A 20,617-nucleotide genomic window follows, 5' to 3' on the forward strand; every position below is an offset into this window, starting at 1 on the left:
GAAGATCATCCCCATTAGCGGTGGAGGATACCACTGCAACATCAACTCCACTGGGAAACCCCTAACCTATGCGCTTTGGCTCTGTGAGGAGGTGGCAGGCAAAAGGAGAACCATCACACTTTCCTGCTGTCTGTGCCCTGGTCAGCTGAGCAGAAGAGGAGGAGATCAATGACTTCCTGGGCACCGATGGCAAAGTGATGTGCCAGTGGGGAGGCAAAAGACCACTCTGATGAAGAGCATGTGTAGTGTTGGTGCCCAGGAGGGAAAGGGGGCTCATGGAAGAACCTGCTTTCATAGAAGCAGGTGCTTTAAAGAAAAAATAATGGAAACAAAAAAAGGAAATCATTGCCTTGGAGTTTAGGAGCACTCCAGTAGTTTCTGGGCCTGAAAGAAAAGTGCACATTTTGTATGGTGCCTCAGAAGGGCTGAGATACTGCCTGCATCTGGGGACTGCCAAGAGAGCAGCAGCTACCCTTCCCACTAGTTATTGGGAAACGTTGCCACCCTAAGTTTTCGAGGGTACAGAGACAGTGACTGTTGGCAGCAGTTTTGGTTAGTTGTAAGGGTGCCCAGACATGGGCGGTTTCTGAGAGGCTTTAGTGTACATTAACCTATTGCCTTTTTGGGTTTTCTGTGTATCTGGTTATTGTTAGAACTAAAACTCTTGATGAAATGTTTTGTAGTATTTACTATTGCTGCGTGACAATGCCTATAAGTGCAGTAAGTTGATAGTGGAACTCAATGTGAGTCCATAATTGGTGCAATTCGGAAATATTTGATATTGGTGATTTGTGTAATATTATTGAAGAGCTATATTTTTCCATTTGATTATATGGTGAAATTTTTTAATGAAGCCAATAGGCCTGACATTTAATATATGCATAGGCATTTCTGGGAGTATTATGTTTTGGGGTTAGGGTCTATTGAGCTGCAAGCCGTTAAATGTGCTTCCACCATAGGGGGTCTAGCCTATATTTAGGGGATTATTTAACCATTGTGATCTTTCCTTGCTGTGTGCCCCCTATAGTTTGTGAGGCCCTTAAAGAATGTCTCAGTTGGAATCTCTGCCTGCCATCCTGACTATATTTGTAATTTTGTGTTAAATTACTTTTCCTTTAAAAAAAAAGCTCTGACTGGAAATTGATTTATTCAGTGTTGTTTGTTGCATGCTGAGTTCTAAGGCTCTAGACTTAGCACCTTCCTGAGTAATCCATGAACTGCCCTACCTCACTGCCCTGACACTGGGTCCTTCCCATCTGGATTTCTCATAATAGTCTGTAAGTGGGTTTTAACTGGATGTTCTTAGTGTCATGGAAGAAAGAACATTGGATGAATAAAAGAAAGCTATGATGTTTCATTGCACAGGAAGGCAGGCCTTACATTTGCTAAACACAAGTTCCCTTTGGAACATGTACAATGTAACTGCATACAAGACAAGTAACAGGTTCAAACCTTCAAACTTGAAAGTTAAAATATCTCAACTCAGATGAGCCATTCAAATTAAAATCTAACACATAAACTAAAGCTTTACAAATGTCTCTTTAATTCAAATCACATACAAAATCAATGAATTATACAGAAATGTCATTAATACATTATATATACTCCATAAAATCACTTTGACATGTATTACAAAACTCTACACAACATGGAGATACAAACACACAAAAGAGAAAACACAATTTCAGACCCGTAAATTAGTCATTATTTAGACACATCATCTTCAACAGTGAATTTGTGGTCTGGTTAGACTTCTACTCATGCAATACCAGGACCACGTTCCAACAGAGATTATGTCATCAGAGTAGCGTCGACGCGTTTCGATGGTTCTTTCAAAATACTTTCATCTTTATCAAGACAAATGATTGATAGGGTTTTCTCTATGGGCCATATGTATGAAGCGAAAATCCCGTCGCAAACGCTGCGAATCGCTAAAAATAGCATTTGCGACATAACAAATCGCTAATCCCAATGTATGAATGCGAAAATGCATGCAAAAGAAGGAATCGCTATTTAGCGAGTTCCAAACCTTGCGAAAGTGCTAAATAGCGATTTCCATTGCGAATTCCAAATTTGTGCTGAAAACTGTTAGCGAAATTCGCTATTCTGGAAATCGCTATTAAGAATTCGCAATGGTATGTATCAACCATTCGCAAATAGCGATTTAAGCAAAATCGCAAATTAAGGAATCGCAATTACCATCAAGTGGGAGCAGGTGGTAACCAGGTGCAAAGTATAAAATGAAGCCCAGAATGCAACACACTCTTTTCCACAATGTCTGGGCTCTACATGATACTGAGGAGGCGAAGACTGAGAGCTGTGGCGCAGAGGAGGTGGCGGCAGGAGAGGATATTCCGTTTGCGCACCACCATCTTCCAGCGCACTGAGGAGGACATATACACCCATTACAGACTGGAGGAAGAGAGCATACTTGATTTAATTTAGGAACTCAGGCCCCACCTAGAACACCCCACCCGCAGGACACAAGCCATACCCACACACATCCAGGTCCTGTGTTCACTACACCTGCTGGCCTCAGGTAGTTTTCAGGGGGTCATAGCCTCAGCAGGAGGGGTGTCACAAAGTGCCCTGTCACGCTTCTTTCATGCGTTCCTCGACGCCATGACACATAAGATGCAACACCACATCCACTTCCCCAGCACCCCACAGGAACTAGCACAGACCAAGCAGGATTTTTACAACATTGCCCAATTCCCCCACGTAATAGGATGTATAGATGGGACACATGTTGCCATTTCACCCCCCTCAAACATAGAGTATGTATTCCGGAACAGGAAATGCTACCACTCGCTCAACATACAGATGGTGTGTGATGCCAAAAACATAATCACCGACATAGTGGCAAAGTATCCTGGAAGCACACGACGCCTTTATATTCCGTCACAGTGGGCTATACTGTAGACTGTCAAGAGGTGAATTTGGAGAGGGATACCTACTAGGTAAAAGCACACAATGACAGGCCACATTTCTAATGACTAGCATGTGCATTACAGTGACTGACCTTTAAACATTTTCACCCACTGGGGACAGTGCCTATGCAGTCTGGGATTTCATCCTGACACCCTACCTAAATCCTGCCACTGCTGGGGAGCGGCGCTGCAACCGGGCACACATTTCTACAAGAGGCACCATCGAGAGAACATTCGGCATTCTGAAGAGCCGATTCAGATGCATACATAAAAGCGGAGGAGCCCTCCAAAACAGCCCTGAAACGTGCTGCAAAATTGTAGTAGCTTGTGCCGTGCTGCACAACATTGCAACCAGGAAAGGGACACCAATGGAGCTGAGTGACTCTGAATCCTCTGACGTGGAGGGACCTGGACCTGTACACCTGGAAGCTGGCGTAGCTGTTGCTGCAGCAGGGCGACAGAGGCGTGATGAGATCATGCGCAACTACTTCTAGGTGAGTAATAATGATACAATGACAACTTAAGCCTTTGCTAATGTGTTTAATTCTCAATAGCAACAATGTCACACATCCAAATAATCAAAAATTAACTCTCCCAATCCAATGCACATGTTGAAATCACAGTGCAACAATTTTGGTGTACTAACAGCAAATGCTACACTGTTGCTGGCCCTATTTCACCCCTGTGAGTTATCTTCATTTGGCAGCAGTTCCTATTGGTGTGTGGCAGGCCTGTTGCTCCTGCCACTACGGCGCCTCTCAACAGTGGGTGGTGGGGTGTTGGAGCTCCGCACTGACTGGGAGTCCTCCTCACTGGGGGTCAGCACCCCAGGACCAGCAGTACGCATGGCGCACAGTTCATCCAGGGCAGCAGTTGACTGCACTACTACAGTGGCGATATCCTGAATTCCGTGAGAGAACTCACGCTGGGTCTCTATGGCACGCCTTGCCAGCATATTGGTGGAGGAGGCCAGCCGGTTAATTGCGCGAGTGTAGTGGTCCATGCGGGCAATCTCTTTGTGCCTGGCTGCGCGTTCTGCACGCAACTCTGCAGTTAGCTCCTTCACAGCCCCCCTGATTTCTTGGCAAATTGCCCTGTTCCCTGCCCTAATCTCTCGCTGAATTGCCTTCATATTTTTGGCTTGTAGGCGGTGTACCTGAAGCATGTGCAGTTCGAGCCCTGCAAAAACAGATTCATCCTGCTGCTTCCTGGAGCTGAAGCCTGTGCAGGGTCTACGCCTGCCTGTGCCCTGTGGTCTTGACTCCTGCTGCTGGGAAACTGGTGCTTCAGACTGCACTGACTCATTGTTGTCCCCATCCTCTTCTTCCATGATTCTCAATGGCCTCACGATCCTCCTTCTGTGTCCCTGTGGTGGGATGAAAGGACTGTCCTCCCCATCTGTGTCCTGGCCCTGGCTAGCTTCTCCAGAGGCTTGGGGTCCTGTGTTGCTTGCACTGGCTGTTGCATTTCCACTTGCAGGTGCTGTGGATAGAACAGCACACATCAATTTTTTGTTCCTGTCATATGATGTTCAAATAAATTATTTCACAGTTTTCCCTAACTTTACTTGTGTCATTCACCTTCCCTGATCTGCACATGTGAAATTGCATTAGATGGATGCTACTTCCAACATTAATAACTATTGTGACTACATGTCCCATGATGCATTGCTGTGACTGCCTGTGTACTTGCTCTAGGCTGACATGTGTTACCCCTTATCCCTAGGTTGCTGCAGGGGGTTGCTGGGGGTGGTTTAGGGTGGGAAGGCATGCTTCTTACCTGGTCTTGCAGCTGGTTGGGCTGAGCTGTCTAGCACGGACATGCCCGCAACACTCTGTGGGGGCAGTGTGCCCTCTACCAGTTCCTCCAGTGGTGTTGAGTCTGTGACATTGGAGGTTCCCCCACCGGTGAGCTGGGACTGCTCCAGCCTGGCAGCCAATTTCTCCTTGGAGCGCTGGCGCAGGTCGTACCAGCGCTTGCGCAACACATCTACAGTCCTGTGGGTCACTCCAAGGGCATTCACTTTGGCTTGAATGCCTTCCCAGATCCGTCTCTTCCTGGTTTCAGGCACCTTGTGTGAGCTCTTGCCAAATAAAATGTCATGGTTTGGGACCATCTCTGTAATGAGGGTTTCAAGTTCTGCCTCAGAGAACTTCAGCTTTCTCTTCCTGGCTGCTTCCCCATCTTGCTGCTCCCGCTGGGTTGCTGGAACATCCTTATTTCCACCTTCTGCCATGGCTCCTGAGTAGCAAACAACACTCCCACACTCTCTCCCAAGCAACACTGCTGCACCATGGGAAATCACTCACTTCCTGGATGGTGATGTCATCATAAAGCATCAGGATTGCGATTGGAAGGTTCCAGAAAATCGCTATTTAGCTAATTTGACCGTGGGAAATTCGCTAAATTGCGATTTTCATCATGCCATCGCGCTATTTTGCGATTTTATTGGTGCAAACTCGCAATTTTGCGAGATTTTACCGATTAGGGATTCGCTATTGCCCATCGCGCAAATATTTAGCGATTCTGGGCGAATCACTAAATATTGGCGATTGTGTTGATACATGCCGATTTGCGATTCTGATTTTGCGATTCAGTAAAATTCGCTAATTCAGAATCGCAAATCGTGTTCTTGATACATATGGCCCTATATTTTGTTCCCTGATTTTTAGTAATCCTTCTAAGAAATGTGAACTTAAATTTTGTTTAAAAGTCGTATGGTGTCTTTTGTTCTGGTCCAATGGAAACAATCTGTAAAATACGGGGCTCCAGCCTATTTCTTCTCTCTCGTTGGTAGCCTTCCGTGTAGAACCGTTTTGTTCTATTAATAGCTCCACTGTATCAAACAATCAAACATATGCTTGCATCCCTTGTGTCACTTAGTGATTCGAGAACTATAAAGGCGCAGTTCCTCGCACCACCCGTGGGGCAAAAGGGTCTTGCCCCTCCACGTTGTACTATTGAAATGCAGCCTGCGTCCTGCACAGTATTCTCTGCTGTATTCTGCCAACTGCGAGCGCAGCAGGCAAACACTAATAAATAAAATGACACAACAATGCTCGTGCTGTGTACGGCGCAAGCGTGAGGCGGGGCTGCATCCTGCTTTTGCAGGATTACTGCTGCCCCTTTCGGTGCGCATGTTGGGTTGACCAGCTGGCTACCGGCAGACAGCCTGATATGCACACCGTACACCTAGCAATCCCGAGCTGTGATTTATAGACATTATTTTAACTTTAATTCTGATGCAGTGTTTCGCCCAATCTTTGAGTTGCAATGTGTAGTGTTTGACTAGCTCCCTTTGGGTACATGTTGCCTGTTGTGTGCATGCCACCAGTTTCTGCACAGCATGAACATTCAAGTCCATGCTGTGCAGTAATCTTGTGTGGCATTCCCATTGCGGCACCTTTTTCAAAGGCACCTCTGCCTTTGAAAGAGGCACCACAAAGCAGTGCTGCGCAGACCTCACACGAAGGACATAAGGTGCAACTCCCAGCGGTCCAAACTTGGTCGGGAAACAGCCACCACAACGCGGGCACAACAACGCACTATCATTACAACTAAACTTTTACAACGCAAGATCCATTACAACGCATGCTATTACAACGCATGCCATTACAACGCAGATGCTATTACAACGCATGCCATTACAACGTAAGTATGGGTAAGTATGTATGGATTGTGTGTTGTAAAAGTTTTGTTGTAATGGTATACGTTGTGAATGTATGCGTTGTAACGTCATACATCCACTTGGTCCAGTGCCTTGACCTGCACTCCATCGAGGTTGGCCTGAACTTGTGACTTTGCCCCGGTCCAGGACGACCAGGTATCTTCAATTGGTGCTTTGTGCTTTTAGACGCTATATTTACTTATCACCTTGGGTGCTAAGCTGATCCCCCTCCTGTGCGGAAAGTTATTAAATCCCCTTTTGCATGACGAGCTCAGCTCGTCATGAGCACACAAGAGGTGTACCTCATGACGAGCTGAGCTCGTCATGAGCATCGAAGGGGTTAAAATGGCATATCTCCATTTCTATTATTTGGATTTTTGTTATTCTGGTATAATTTTATTTATTACAATGTACTCCATTTTCCTAGGTTAGTGTTGAATTTTCCTTGTATTGTGATTTCGCTGTATTATTGTTTGTGTGCTGCATAACTCCTTTACACATTGCCTTTAACCCCTTGCATGCAGCCGCGATTCTGCGCCTGTGCGGCAAAATCGCAAGTGGGCGGGTTTATGACGGCCCCCAGCCGTCATCAGCACACGAGCACCACAGTGCATGACGGCTGGGGGCCGTCATCAGCATGCAAGGGGTTAAATTAAGCCTGACTGCTTTTGTGCCCCACTAGCAGAGCAGTGAGCACAGGTAATTTGGTAACTTTATGTGGATTACCCTTACAAGGATTGTGGCTGTTTCTTGAGAAGGTACAACCAAGATGGATCGCACACCACTAGCCTCTCCTCCGGGTCGCCCCTTAGCACTCTGGTACATGTAGTGCATGTAGATGGACGAGTAAAAAGTAGTTCACCACAGTTGGTGCGAGTAGTTACTCGTTATCCCCAAGTTCTCTGGACCCGAGACATGGCCCGGGTTTCGGGACAGTTTCCCTCGTCAGCAGAGCAGTGTTTGGGGTGGATGAGAAGGCCGCCAAGTAACCGTCACAGGCCCTGATGCCTCTCCGGCGCGCAGGTGCGTCTCCATGAGCTCGTCAGCTCAGGGCTCACGGGAGCCGTTTAAGTACAACCAAGATGGATCGCACACCACTAGCCTCTCCTCCGGGTCGCCCCTTAGCACTCTGGTACATGTAGTGCATGTAGATGGACGAGTAAAAAGTAGTTCACCACAGTTGGTGCGAGTAGTTACTCGTTATCCCCAAGTTCTCTGGACCCGAGACATGGCCCGGGTTTCGGGACAGTTTCCCTCGTCAGCAGAGCAGTGTTTGGGGTGGATGAGAAGGCCGCCAAGTAACCGTCACAGGCCCTGATGCCTCTCCGGCGCGCAGGTGCGTCTCCATGAGCTCGTCAGCTCAGGGCTCACGGGAGCCGTTTAAGTACAACCAAGATGGATCGCACACCACTAGCCCCTCCTCCGGGTCGCCCCTTAGCACTCTGGTACATGTAGTGCATGTAGATGGACGAGTAAAAAGTAGTTCACCACAGTTGGTGCGAGTAGTTACTCTTTATCCCCAAGTTCTCTGGACCCGAGACATGGCCCGGGTTTCGGGACAGTTTCCCTCGTCAGCAGAGCAGTGTTTGGGGTGGATGAGAAGGCCGCCAAGTAACCGTCACAGGCCCTGATGCCTCTCCGGCGCGCAGGTGCGTCTCCATGAGCTCGTCAGCTCAGGGCTCACGGGAGCCGTTTAAGTACAACCAAGATGGATCGCACACCACTTGCCTCTCCTCCGGGTCGCCCCTTAGCACTCTGGTACATGTAGTGCATGTAGATGGACGAGTAAAAAGTAGTTCACCACAGTTGGTGCGAGTAGTTACTCGTTATCCCCAAGTTCTCTGGACCCGAGACATGGCCCGGGTTTCGGGACAGTTTCCCTCGTCAGCAGAGCAGTGTTTGGGGTGGATGAGAAGGCCGCCAAGTAACCGTCACAGGCCCTGATGCCTCTCCGGCGCGCAGGTGCGTCTCCATGAGCTCGTCAGCTCAGGGCTCACGGGAGCCGTTTAAGTACAACCAAGATGGATCGCACACCACTAGCCTCTCCTCCGGGTCGCCCCTTAGCACTCTGGTACATGTAGTGCATGTAGATGGACGAGTAAAAAGTAGTTCACCACAGTTGGTGCGAGTAGTTACTCGTTATCCCCAAGTTCTCTGGACCCGAGACATGGCCCGGGTTTCGGGACAGTTTCCCTCGTCAGCAGAGCAGTGTTTGGGGTGGATGAGAAGGCCGCCAAATAACCGTCACAGGCCCTGATGCCTCTCCGGCGCGCAGGTGCGTCTCCATGAGCTCGTCAGGTCAGGGCTCACGGGAGCCGTTTAAGTACAACCAAGATGGATCGCACACCACTAGCCTCTCCTCCGGGTCGCACCTTAGCACTCTGGTACATGTAGTGCATGTAGATGGACGAGTAAAAAGTAGTTCACCACAGTTGGTGCGAGTAGTTACTCGTTATCCCCAAGTTCTCTGGACCCGAGACATGGCCCGGGTTTCGGGACAGTTTCCCTCGTCAGCAGAGCAGTGTTTGGGGTGGATGAGAAGGCCGCCAAGTAACCGTCACAGGCCCTGATGCCTCTCCGGCGCGCAGGTGCGTCTCCATGAGCTCGTCAGCTCAGGGCTCACGGGAGCCGTTTAAGTACAACCAAGATGGATCGCACACCACTAGCCTCTCCTCCGGGTCGCCCCTTAGCACTCTGGTACATGTAGTGCATGTAGATGGACGAGTAAAAAGTAGTTCACCACAGTTGGTGCGAGTAGTTACTCGTTATCCCCAAGTTCTCTGGACCCGAGACATGGCCCGGGTTTCGGGACAGTTTCCCTCGTCAGCAGAGCAGTGTTTGGGGTGGATGAGAAGGCCGCCAAGTAACCGTCACAGGCCCTGATGCCTCTCCGGCGCGCAGGTGCGTCTCCATGAGCTCGTCAGCTCAGGGCTCACGGGAGCCGTTTAAGTACAACCAAGATGGATCGCACACCACTTGCCTCTCCTCCGGGTCGCCCCTTAGCACTCTGGTACATGTAGTGCATGTAGATGGACGAGTAAAAAGTAGTTCACCACAGTTGGTGCGAGTAGTTACTCGTTATCCCCAAGTTCTCTGGACCCGAGACATGGCCCGGGTTTCGGGACAGTTTCCCTCGTCAGCAGAGCAGTGTTTGGGGTGGATGAGAAGGCCGCCAAGTAACCGTCACAGGCCCTGATGCCTCTCCGGCGCGCCTCCATGAGCTCGTCAGCTCAGGGCTCACGGGAGCCGTTTAAGTACAACCAAGATGGATCGCACACCACTAGCCTCTCCTCCGGGTCGCCCCTTAGCACTCTGGTACATGTAGTGCATGTAGATGGACGAGTAAAAAGTAGTTCACCACAGTTGGTGCGAGTAGTTAATCGTTATCCCCAAGTTCTCTGGACCCGAGACATGGCCCGGGTTTCGGGACAGTTTCCCTCGTCAGCAGAGCAGTGTTTGGGGTGGATGAGAAGGCCGCCAAGTAACCGTCACAGGCCCTGATGCCTCTCCGGCGCGCAGGTGCGTCTCCATGAGCTCGTCAGCTCAGGGCTCACGGGAGCCGTTTAAGTACAACCAAGATGGATCGCACACCACTAGCCTCTCCTCCGGGTCGCCCCTTAGCACTCTGGTACATGTAGTGCATGTAGATGGACGAGTAAAAAGTAGTTCACCACAGTTGGTGCGAGTAGTTACTCGTTATCCCCAAGTTCTCTGGACCCGAGACATGGCCCGGGTTTCGGGACAGTTTCCCTCGTCAGCAGAGCAGTGTTTGGGGTGGATGAGAAGGCCGCCAAGTAACCGTCACAGGCCCTGATGCCTCTCCGGCGCGCAGGTGCGTCTCCATGAGCTCGTCAGCTCAGGGCTCACGGGAGCCGTTTAAGTACAACCAAGATGGATCGCACACCACTAGCCTCTCCTCCGGGTCGCCCCTTAGCACTCTGGGACATGTAGTGCATGTAGATGGACGAGTAAAAAGTAGTTCACCAGGCATCAGGGCCTGTGACGGTTACTTGGCGGCCTTCTCATCCACCCCAAACACTGCTCTGCTGACGAGGGAAACTGTCCCGAAACCCGGGCCATGTCTCGGGTCCAGAGAACTTGGGGATAACGAGTAACTACTCGCACCAACTGTGGTGAACTACTTTTGACTCGTCCATCTACATGCACTACATGTACCAGAGTGCTAAGGGGCGACCCGGAGGAGAGGCTAGTGGTGTGCGATCCATCTTGGTTGTGTTTCTTGAGAAGGGTTTCACTCCTCTCAACCAATAGCCCAATTTTTCACAGTATTCAGTTGTGTTGTCCTTCATAATTGTGCAATTCTTTTCACCTTTGTTGTGTGTTGGTTGGTCACCTTGCTGCTTAAGATCATGATCCTTCAAAAAGTCTTTAAGGCAAATAACTGCTTGGTCATTAGGATTAGACCAGTGTAGAATGAAATTGCCAAGAAAGATTTGGGAAATGGCTGAGTCAACATTACTCAAGATGATCTCCAAAAGTTGTTCAATGAAGGGGATGTTGTCTCCCGGAGGGTGATAAAAGGTGTGAAGTTTGCAGACCGGCCGGTTGTTACTTGCGATGTTGAGACAAAGATATTAACAAGCAGAAGGCGGAATGGACTCTATGTGGGAAATCGAGAGTGTGTTCCTGTGAATGCAGGCTAGGCCCCCTCCAATCTGACTAACTCTGTCTAGCCTAATTATGTCGTGAGTAGGAGGTACAAGGAGGTCAACAATAGGAGTGGAGGCTGGATTTAGCCAGGATTCAGTAAGGATGATGATGTCAAGATCATTGTGTTGAATTAGGTCGAATATTTCGGAGGCATGTTTGCTGGCTGACCTGCAATTGAGTAGTACACATTTCAAACGTGGAGGTGTTGTGACTGAAGGAGTCTGGGTGATATTCACTCGCGTGAGATTGTCTTTATTAACTACTCTAATATTATGCGGAGGGTCTCTATGCCGGTTAGGATGGATAGTTTGTATGTGCTTTGGCGGGGTCAAGTTGGGATTGGACCTAGTCGAGTAGGAGTTGTGAAGGTCATTGAGATCATGTAAATGTAAATGTAAATGTATTTGAGCGTGTAAAGCGCACTGCTACCCGTCCTTAGGTTTCCTGGCGCTGTATAGCTCTGGGGAACCCGTCTTGGCTTTCCCTGTGGGATGGTCCCTGCTGTGAGTCCCCAAGGTGGAGCCAGGCATCCCCGGAGTTGATGGGGCCGTTGTGGAGATTAGGAAGCTAATGCACAGAGTTGCCGAGTGGAACCCCTGATTAGAGTAAGCACCAAAGTGAGAATTATCGAGTCCGCTGACCCAAGTCCACAACCCTGCCGCGTCGGGAATTGAACCCTGGTCCCGGGCCGACTTCTGCTCCCGGGTCTGCTGCCTCTAACCAGTGAGCCACACTACTCCACTACGTCATTGGACGTCAAGGTCTCAGGTCTTCTGGGCCGAATGTGTGCGTTAGCTAAGGGAATGGTTTGCGAGACGGCGGAGGCTAAAAGGTGAGAATGGAACTGATCATTGGGAAAAATTCCTTTGAAAGAACTTTTAGGTCTGTAGTTCGGTAGTGAGAAGGTGTAGCTGGAGATATATATCATCAAGGCGCGCACCAAAGTCTGAAAGGGGTATAGGTAGTGTTGAGAGAGAGGGGGAGTCTCCGTGTAAGCCTGTGTGCCCTAAGGTGGTGGATAGTTGTTCCTGGGGAGGGAGTTGAGCGTGTGGAACTAACGGTGTACTGTGAACCTTGGGAATCAGAGATGTAGCGTTGGCGACAATGGTCTGAAAATATCTCTGAGGGTTCTGAACCATTCCTAAAGGAGATCGAGGATATGATTAAACAGTGTCGGGAGCCAGAGATGTAGCATTAGTGACAGTGGTCAGACCATATCTCAGAGGGTCCTGATCAAGTCCTACCGTAGATAGAGGGTATGATAAATCATGATCGGGAGCTAGAGATGTAGCATTAGCGACCGTAGTCGGACCAAATTTCTGAGGGTCCTGAGCAAGTCCTACCAGAGATCAGAGGTATGACAATTCATGGTCGGAGTAGGGCATTTGTCCATTCATCCGCGTGGTATGTGGCGTAGATGGAGGGATGAAGAAAGGGTGATCAATTGATGCAGGCAAAGTTACAAAGTCACATGGGGAACTCTCCATGTACGGAGCAGAAATGTCGGACTAGCTAACTGTAATCTGAGAGGACAAGAGATGTCCCTCCCTTGCTGGGGCAATGCAAATAGGGAACTGAGTGAGCTCTCCGTGCGAGGCACAGAAAGAACCAGAGCGGCTGGTTGTGCTACGAGATGCCCTGAGATATTTATCACCTGTTGTGTCGAGGGACTAGAAGGTTGGGACAACTCCACCGGGGACTGGGCCACACTGTGAACATCAGGTAGCGAGGAGTAATTCAAAGGTAGCGAGGGTCTAGGCTGAGTGGTGGGGAGAGGACTGATGATGACCTAAATGCTGGAAGAATGCAGGTGGGTGTCATTGGGCTTCGCAGAGGCCGCATGCTTGAGTGACGGGGAGATGGTGGCTATCTCGATCAGATTGACATTAGACGCTTGAATAAGGATGATCCCATTGTTATAGAGGGTGATGGTAGCGTTGGCGTTGAGTGTGGGCGAAGGAGCTGTAGTCAGTTTGAGACCATGGAGTGTTTTCCTGGCGCATGATATTCGGAGCATAGAGTAGAGGGCTTTACGCCAACAAGCTATTTTTCTGGTGTAAAAAATAAGGTAATTAACTCTACTACTTTTGTTTGCACAATAATAAACGTCTGAGGTTAAAGTTTTGGGCCTAGATCTTAGTAAGTGATGCTTATGGTTTTTCGAAAGGTAGGGTGGGAAGTTGATGATGAAAGCATTGGGAACTGAGGGGTCAGGGCTTAAATCCATTTTAATAGTGTGGTTATTGACCAATGTTAGTGGCTTCGTTGTAGATGGGAATCCTTGGTGCATAGATTATATTACGAGGACTTCCCTTTTATTCATTGTCGTACCAGCCAAATGTAGCGGACAGGAGTCCTAAAGTAGATCCTGCTGGGATCTTTACCAACCTCAAATTCCTTAAGACCAAGAACAGTTTGGAAGAAACCCAAAGAGAACGCTAGATGAAATTACAAAATAGACAATACAGAAGCAAGCCTATTTTCAGTTAGAACTTTGGCTGGACCAAGTCATTCCAAGATGGCTGCCAACTAGTCGAAGCTGTCTCGGACTGCCCCTGTAGTCCCTTTTTAGTTGTCAAGTGCAGCCCTGTTTCTATTGTTGTTGCCCTTTGGAGCCATTTATGAGGGTATAGGACCAAGGCAGTGAGAAGGAGTAGCCCTGTTGACAAAATGGCCGGGCAGTGATGTGTAGCGACTGTGCCAAACCACCAAAACAGTACAGCAATGCAAACTGAGTCCTCATTTTCCGAACCCTTCAAATGATTTAAATGATTCCACAAGCCCCACAAAGTTACACTTTCCACAGCGAGATCCAAGACTGAAACAAGATCATCACCGACCTGTTGCCGCGGTAACCCTCTATTGGCAGGGGGCTCTCGCTGTCGCTACCGGAAAGTAAGGGCTCGCATCGGTACCTCCTGAGCAACCAGCCAAAACTCTGCTCTCAAATCACCGATCGGCCCTGGTGGGAGAGGCGCGATCTCAATAACCCCGAGTGTGCCTGGCGCGGTAGCGGTAGAAAGGGGACACGGCTCCCGCTAGGTCCTACAGCCGCCATCCGAGGACTGAAAAAGTGCACCACCTCAATGTGCCCGATAGTTTCAAGTAGTCTCAGGGACCCAGAGAGGTGAACGGACTGTCGCGCCGGGGAGGGGGACTCACTGCAACTTCTGATATCCAGGGCAATCACCCGAAACCACAGTCCAATCCCGCAACGGGGAGCACCACCCGTCCTCCCAATGTAGTCCGCCGAAGACACGGTGAGGCTCACAGTATGCCTGGAGTCCTATCACGGCCAACTCAAAGGAGTCTCCGACCGTCTGACAGGGATCGAGTCCTCATGTATAACCACACAGCGGCCTGCGCAGTTGATCGAAAGCCCCAGGTGAGGACAAGGGTTCTGTGACCTCCTGTCTAAGCGGAGGGTCCACTGGTCAGAATGTAGCGTGTAGATAGTCTAATGCTGTCTAACAATGGTGTCTGTACTGGGCTGGCTATGCAATAGTCTGGTATCTGGCGGCGTACTGTGCAGCAATCTCTATTGCAGTCTATACAGTTAATTACAAATATGTGAATGTGTGCATTCGTTCCTGGCCATCAGTACGTCTCTTTTAACTCTAATATTGTTTTAGAGATCCCCTGATGTATCAGACCCACTCCCAGATGTGCTTCGTAAATCAAAGCTGTCCTTCGTTCCCTGTTTGGAATTACTCTATCCTCCACTCCAGGAATTCGAGCAAAAGGAACGTTGTTTGCATCAATTATATATGAGTATTTTGAGTGGGATCACTGAAATATTATCGACGGTCACATTATCGACTTGCTAAAATATCGTTGATTAATTATCGACTACAAAAATATCGACTTTCTATACTTATTACAACAACTACAAAAATATCGAGTCAAAAATATCGAGTATTTAGAATATCGAGTACTTAAATATCGCCTTAATAAATATCGACTACAAATATATCGTTGTTCATGAAATTACCCCTAACACTACAAAAATATCGACTACTAAAATATAGAGTGCTAAAATATCGTTTCTAAACAAATATAGAGTTCTTTTTTGTACCCTTTCATGTCTAAAATACCATATTAATAGTCTATAAAAGTCATTGTTCTATACAAAAAACCTTTTACATATAATACCTGTTACTTTTATAACGTTCCTATTTATCTACATTTACTATACATTCTATTAAATGCGTTATATCATTTAAAAAATAATCTTTACATGTAAATAACATGTTAAATATTTTTTTCCACTTCCACATCTATTTTATTTAACAACTAACCTGCTTTAATGCGGAAATCACCACATACCACCATTCTCACATCAACAAACACACCAATTAAATTAAAAAAAAATCAAACTAGCCTATACAATCATTTCTTTCATCCTGCAACCAATCAAATCAAAGCACACAAAATACACATACTATAAAAGGGATACATGCATTATACCATTTGCTGCTGCTAACTCTATAGAAAGAAGATACCAACACTCTGAAGATTTTGTTCCTGAACAAACATCTTTAAAGATCCAGTTTACTACCTAATTATTCAAGTAAGTTACAATGCATTATTTAGAAATCTAAATTAGTAGTGTACTATTTTACTTATATCTCCTAACTCTTGCACTTATGTAATTTTTATCTCCTCCTACTTTTCTGATAGAAACTACTACAAATAAATTCCTAATACATGCTCCTATTTCTTCACCTAGAAAATCAGATAGTAAGTATATATTAATGCTCTGTTATACACCAACTGCTGTTTTTAAGCACTATTTCACAAGATTCATACTTTATTTTAAACATTTTTTTGACAGATAATCAGCGATTTTCCTATTTCAACACTACAAATGTATAAAACTACACTAATTAAACATGTAAGTATATATGTTTTTGTTAGTAAACACCCAATATTAAAAATGCTATTTTCTAAACAACATATCTTGCATATTACATCTTCCCTACAGATCCAATAAAATCATCCAACATCAACTATACCAAAAGACAAGACTACCCTTGTAAAAAATGTAAGTATACTTCTAATTTGTCTTTTTACTTCCGAAAAAAACGAGAACTATATTCTTAACACCATGTTATGTATTTTATATTTCCTCTACAGATATTGTGAATACATCATACATCTATTCTACCTACAGCAAACGAAACTACTTATTTAGAAGTTAGTATACTTTTAAAGATTTCCACTTTCCCAACGGTTCCAAATAATTTTTATATTATTTAACATTTATTTATTCTATCTTCTCTACAGATCTGAACTTTACTACCTTGATGTACTCCACCAAATACTACAACTCAACTATTTAAACAAGTAAGTATATGTAATGTTCACATCAAATGTACTACTAAGCAAAATTAAAAAGTGCCTTTTCCTTGGAAAAACGTTTGTTTTGTGTAAACATTAACTTAGCATTTCTATATTTTCATACCAACAGTCAATAAAGATATACATACAAGACAATCCTTCAAAATACAGTTCTGCATTTGTGATTACTACTTCTAGTAACTGTAAGTATAAATACAACATTAATTATGTTTGCACCACAAAGTGAAATAGATGTTTTTTGATTTTGTTTCTTTCTACTCTTTCCTAGAACAAGTAAAACAAAATGACAGAAGGTGTAGAATTTGTTTTGTCACAGAAAAATAAATTACTGTTATGTTATATGGGTTATGTTTATAATCAGGAAAGACAAAGTGGTAGAAAAGTTTTCTGGAAATGTACAAAATATTACTCAAACAAATGTTATGGAAGGGCTACGACTGAGGAAACTAATGTGTTATTTACCAGGGAACACAATCATCCCCCCAATGTCACAGAAATTGAAATAAGAGATGCTTTAGAAAGTATTAAAACTGCTAGCACACAAAGTGATAAACCAACAACACAAATCCTTAAAGAGGAACTGTTAAAAGTCCCAGCACATGCTTCAGGTCAACTACCCTCTATTGACTCCCTAAAACGCACAATTGCATACACTAAAAGACGCACTTCCACAACCCCACCCAACCCTACTACTTTTGAGGAAATTATTATTTCACCAGAAATGTCCATCACACACAATAAAGACAAATTTATCCTTTTTGACAATGAAAGCAGTACAAACAGAATCATAATGTTTGCAACTGCAAGTAATTTAAGAAAAATCCAACAGTGTCCCCAATGGATGATGGATGGAACATTTAAACCATGCCCAAAACCTTTTTATCAACTATATTCCATCCACGGGTTATACCATAACTATAACATCCCTTTCATTTACTGCTTGCTACCAAACAAACAGCAAAACACTTACACAGAAATATTTATTTATTTATTTATTTTTGACATTTCTAAAGCGCAACAAATACCCGTAGGCGTCTCGGCGCTAAAACTGCCCTTATTTTCATTGGGGTAACTGGAGAACATGGTGGAAAATTATTGCTCGAAGAGCCAAGTTTTTAGTTGTTTACGAAACTGGAAGAGGGAGGGGCTTTGCCTGATATGTTGGGGGAGGGTGTTCCACAGTTTCGGTTCAGCCACCAAAAAGCGGCGATCGCCCCAGGAAACTGTTCTGGCCCGTGGAACAGTTAACTGGTGGAGAGTGGCTGATCGGAGCAGTCTACTTGGTTTATAGTGTTGGAGTTGCTCTTTCAGAAAATGTGGACCTTGCTCATTCAGAGCCTTGTAAACTATGCATAAGGATTTAAAGTGTATTCTGTTCCTAATTGTAAGCCAGTGGTATTCCTTAATGACTTTTGAAGTGGGCTCAAACTTTGTTTTCCTCGCAAGCAAGCGAGCTGCGGCATTTTGAATGGATTGAAGTTTCCTTATGACTCTGGATTGTGCGTTAAGGAATAATCCGTTGCAGTAGTCCAGGGTGGACAATACTAATGAGCTAATCAAAGTTTTGATAGCTGTTTCCGGAAGAAACGGACGAATCTTCCTAATCATCTTTAATTTAAAATGAGCTGTGGATGCTGTTTTTTTAGCATGGTCCATAAAAGTTAGTCCATCGTCAAAGATGATACCCAGGTTCCTAACCTTGGCTGTGGGTTTTGGAGGGATGCCAAAAGTTTCAGGCCACCAGTTTAATGGCCAACTCGGAGAAAGGGGTCCAAAAATGACCACCTCAGTTTTATCCGAGTTCAGCCTTAAACAGTTGCTAGCCATCCACTCTCCTATATCTAGCAGTCCTTTATTAAATTTCTTTGCCATTTGAGGCCCGTCACCTTTAATAGCTAACACCAACTGAGTGTCGTCAGCATAGGAGGTTAGGCTCATCCCATGTGCTTTGATGACATTAGCAAGGTCCGACACATAGATATTAAAAAGTGTCGGACTGAGGGATGAGCCTTGAGGAACTCCACATGGTGACGATTGTGGTGTCGATTGAAAGGGTCCTAAGGTGACCGCTTGAGTTCTATTCACTAGAAAAGATGCAAGCAGGTCTTTGGCGGAGTGACAAAGGCCGATCTTTTCGACACGGTCGACCAAGATGGTGTGGTCGACCGTGTCGAAGGCTGCAGACAGGTCCAGCATTACCAGAATCGCTGTTCCCCCCTGGTCCCTTATTGTCCTGATGTCATCAGCAGCCTTTATCAAAGCTGTTTCCGTCCCATGATTTTTCCGAAAACCGAATTGTGTGTCATCCAATCTATGTTGTTTTTCAATGTATTCGGATAACTGGGCGTTCATGGCCTTTTCTACTACTTTGGCCACGAAAGGGAGACTCGCAATGGGCCTATAGTTTTTCAGATCTTGCTTATCAAGGGAGGGTTTTTTTAGCAGGGGTTTTAATAAAGTATTTTTTAGCGAGTCTGGATATATGCCCGAAAGCATAATTAGATTACAAACTTGGGTCAGTGCTGGAATGATGGAGTCCATTACAGGCGGGAGAATTGAAAAAGGACAGGGGTCCAGGGCTGAGCCTGTTTTTATTGTGGACACAATTGTTCTTATGTGTTCTTTTGTTACCACCTGGAAACTTGGGAACATGTTATCTGTACGGAACGTGAGGGAGCTACCTGTCCCTATAGGTGGTCTAGTAGCAAAGGTTTGGTAGATATCATCTACCTTGGTATAGAAATAGGTTGCCAATGAGTCACATAATGCTTGTGAAGGGGGAGGGGTAAGATCTGGGGTATTACCTGACAGCAGTTTAGTAATTTGGTACAATCGTCTACTTGAGTTTTTTGCTTCATGAATTTGGTCAGAATAGAAGGCTTTTTTTGCCTTTGTGATCATACCTTTATAAAGTGCTAGTGATTCTTTGTAACATATCTTACTGGCTGTGTCGTAGGTATTCCTCCATAGTCTTTCTTTGATCCTGTTGGTATGTTTTTGTGCCCTCAGCTCTTTAGTGTACCACGGGGCAGTGGGTTTGGCTCTATTTCTCGAAATTACTTTGATCGGAGCTAGCTGATTAGCTGCCTGACCCAACCAAGACTGGAATTGTTGTAATGCCGAGTTGGGTTCATCAGATAAGACTGGGCAAGTTTGGTCCAGTCTGGTGCTAAAATCATCCTGATTTATATTTTTCCAGTCTCTAAACGAATTTTGAGATACTGGGACTGAAGTTTTATGGGAGGAGGTGTTGGTGATGTACCTGGCAAGTATAGCGTGGTGATCTGTCCATGGCATAGGGAGGATGTTGGTTATTTGGAAACCCTCAACGCTAGAGAAAATGGCATCCAAAATGTGGCCTGCCGAGTGGGTCGGGGAAGTGACTAGTTGTTTTAAGCCTAATGTTTCCATATCGGAAGTAAGCATAGCTGTGTCCGCTTGGTTGTCTTTGTCTAAATGAAAATTTAGGTCGCCTAGGACCGTAAATGAGCTTTCAGTTGCGACTGATTCCATTATAGTATTAATACTGGCGAGGAATCCAGCCTTCGGTCCAGGGGGGCGATATATCAAAATTCCTTTGAAATTAAAGAAGGCTGATAGCTTAATATCAAACTGCATCGCTTCGCAAGAAGTGGATGGAATTAAGTTTGTTCTGGCTCTGGCTATAATTGCCAATCCTCCTCCTTTTTTCCGACTGCCTCTGTCCTGACGGTATACTTTGTATCCGTCTGGTACTGCAATGGCCAGGTCTGGTTCAGATGATTCGTCCATCCATGTTTCGGTAACGAACAGGATGTCGAGTGTGGTGTCAGTTATTAAATCGGCAATCTCTTGCCTGTGCTTGCCAAGTGAGCGGGCGTTGATCAGAGCAACTGTGGTGACCTTCTCTTTTAAATCGCTTACTTGGGAAGTATTGGTCGGAGGCAGTTGCATAGGTATTTTGTAATTGCAGTGTACACATTGTGTGCTAAAGTCCATTGGATTAAAA

Source organism: Lissotriton helveticus, chromosome 8 (genome assembly GCF_964261635.1).
Source record: "Lissotriton helveticus chromosome 8, aLisHel1.1, whole genome shotgun sequence".
Classification (NCBI taxonomy): Eukaryota; Metazoa; Chordata; class Amphibia; order Caudata; family Salamandridae; genus Lissotriton; species Lissotriton helveticus.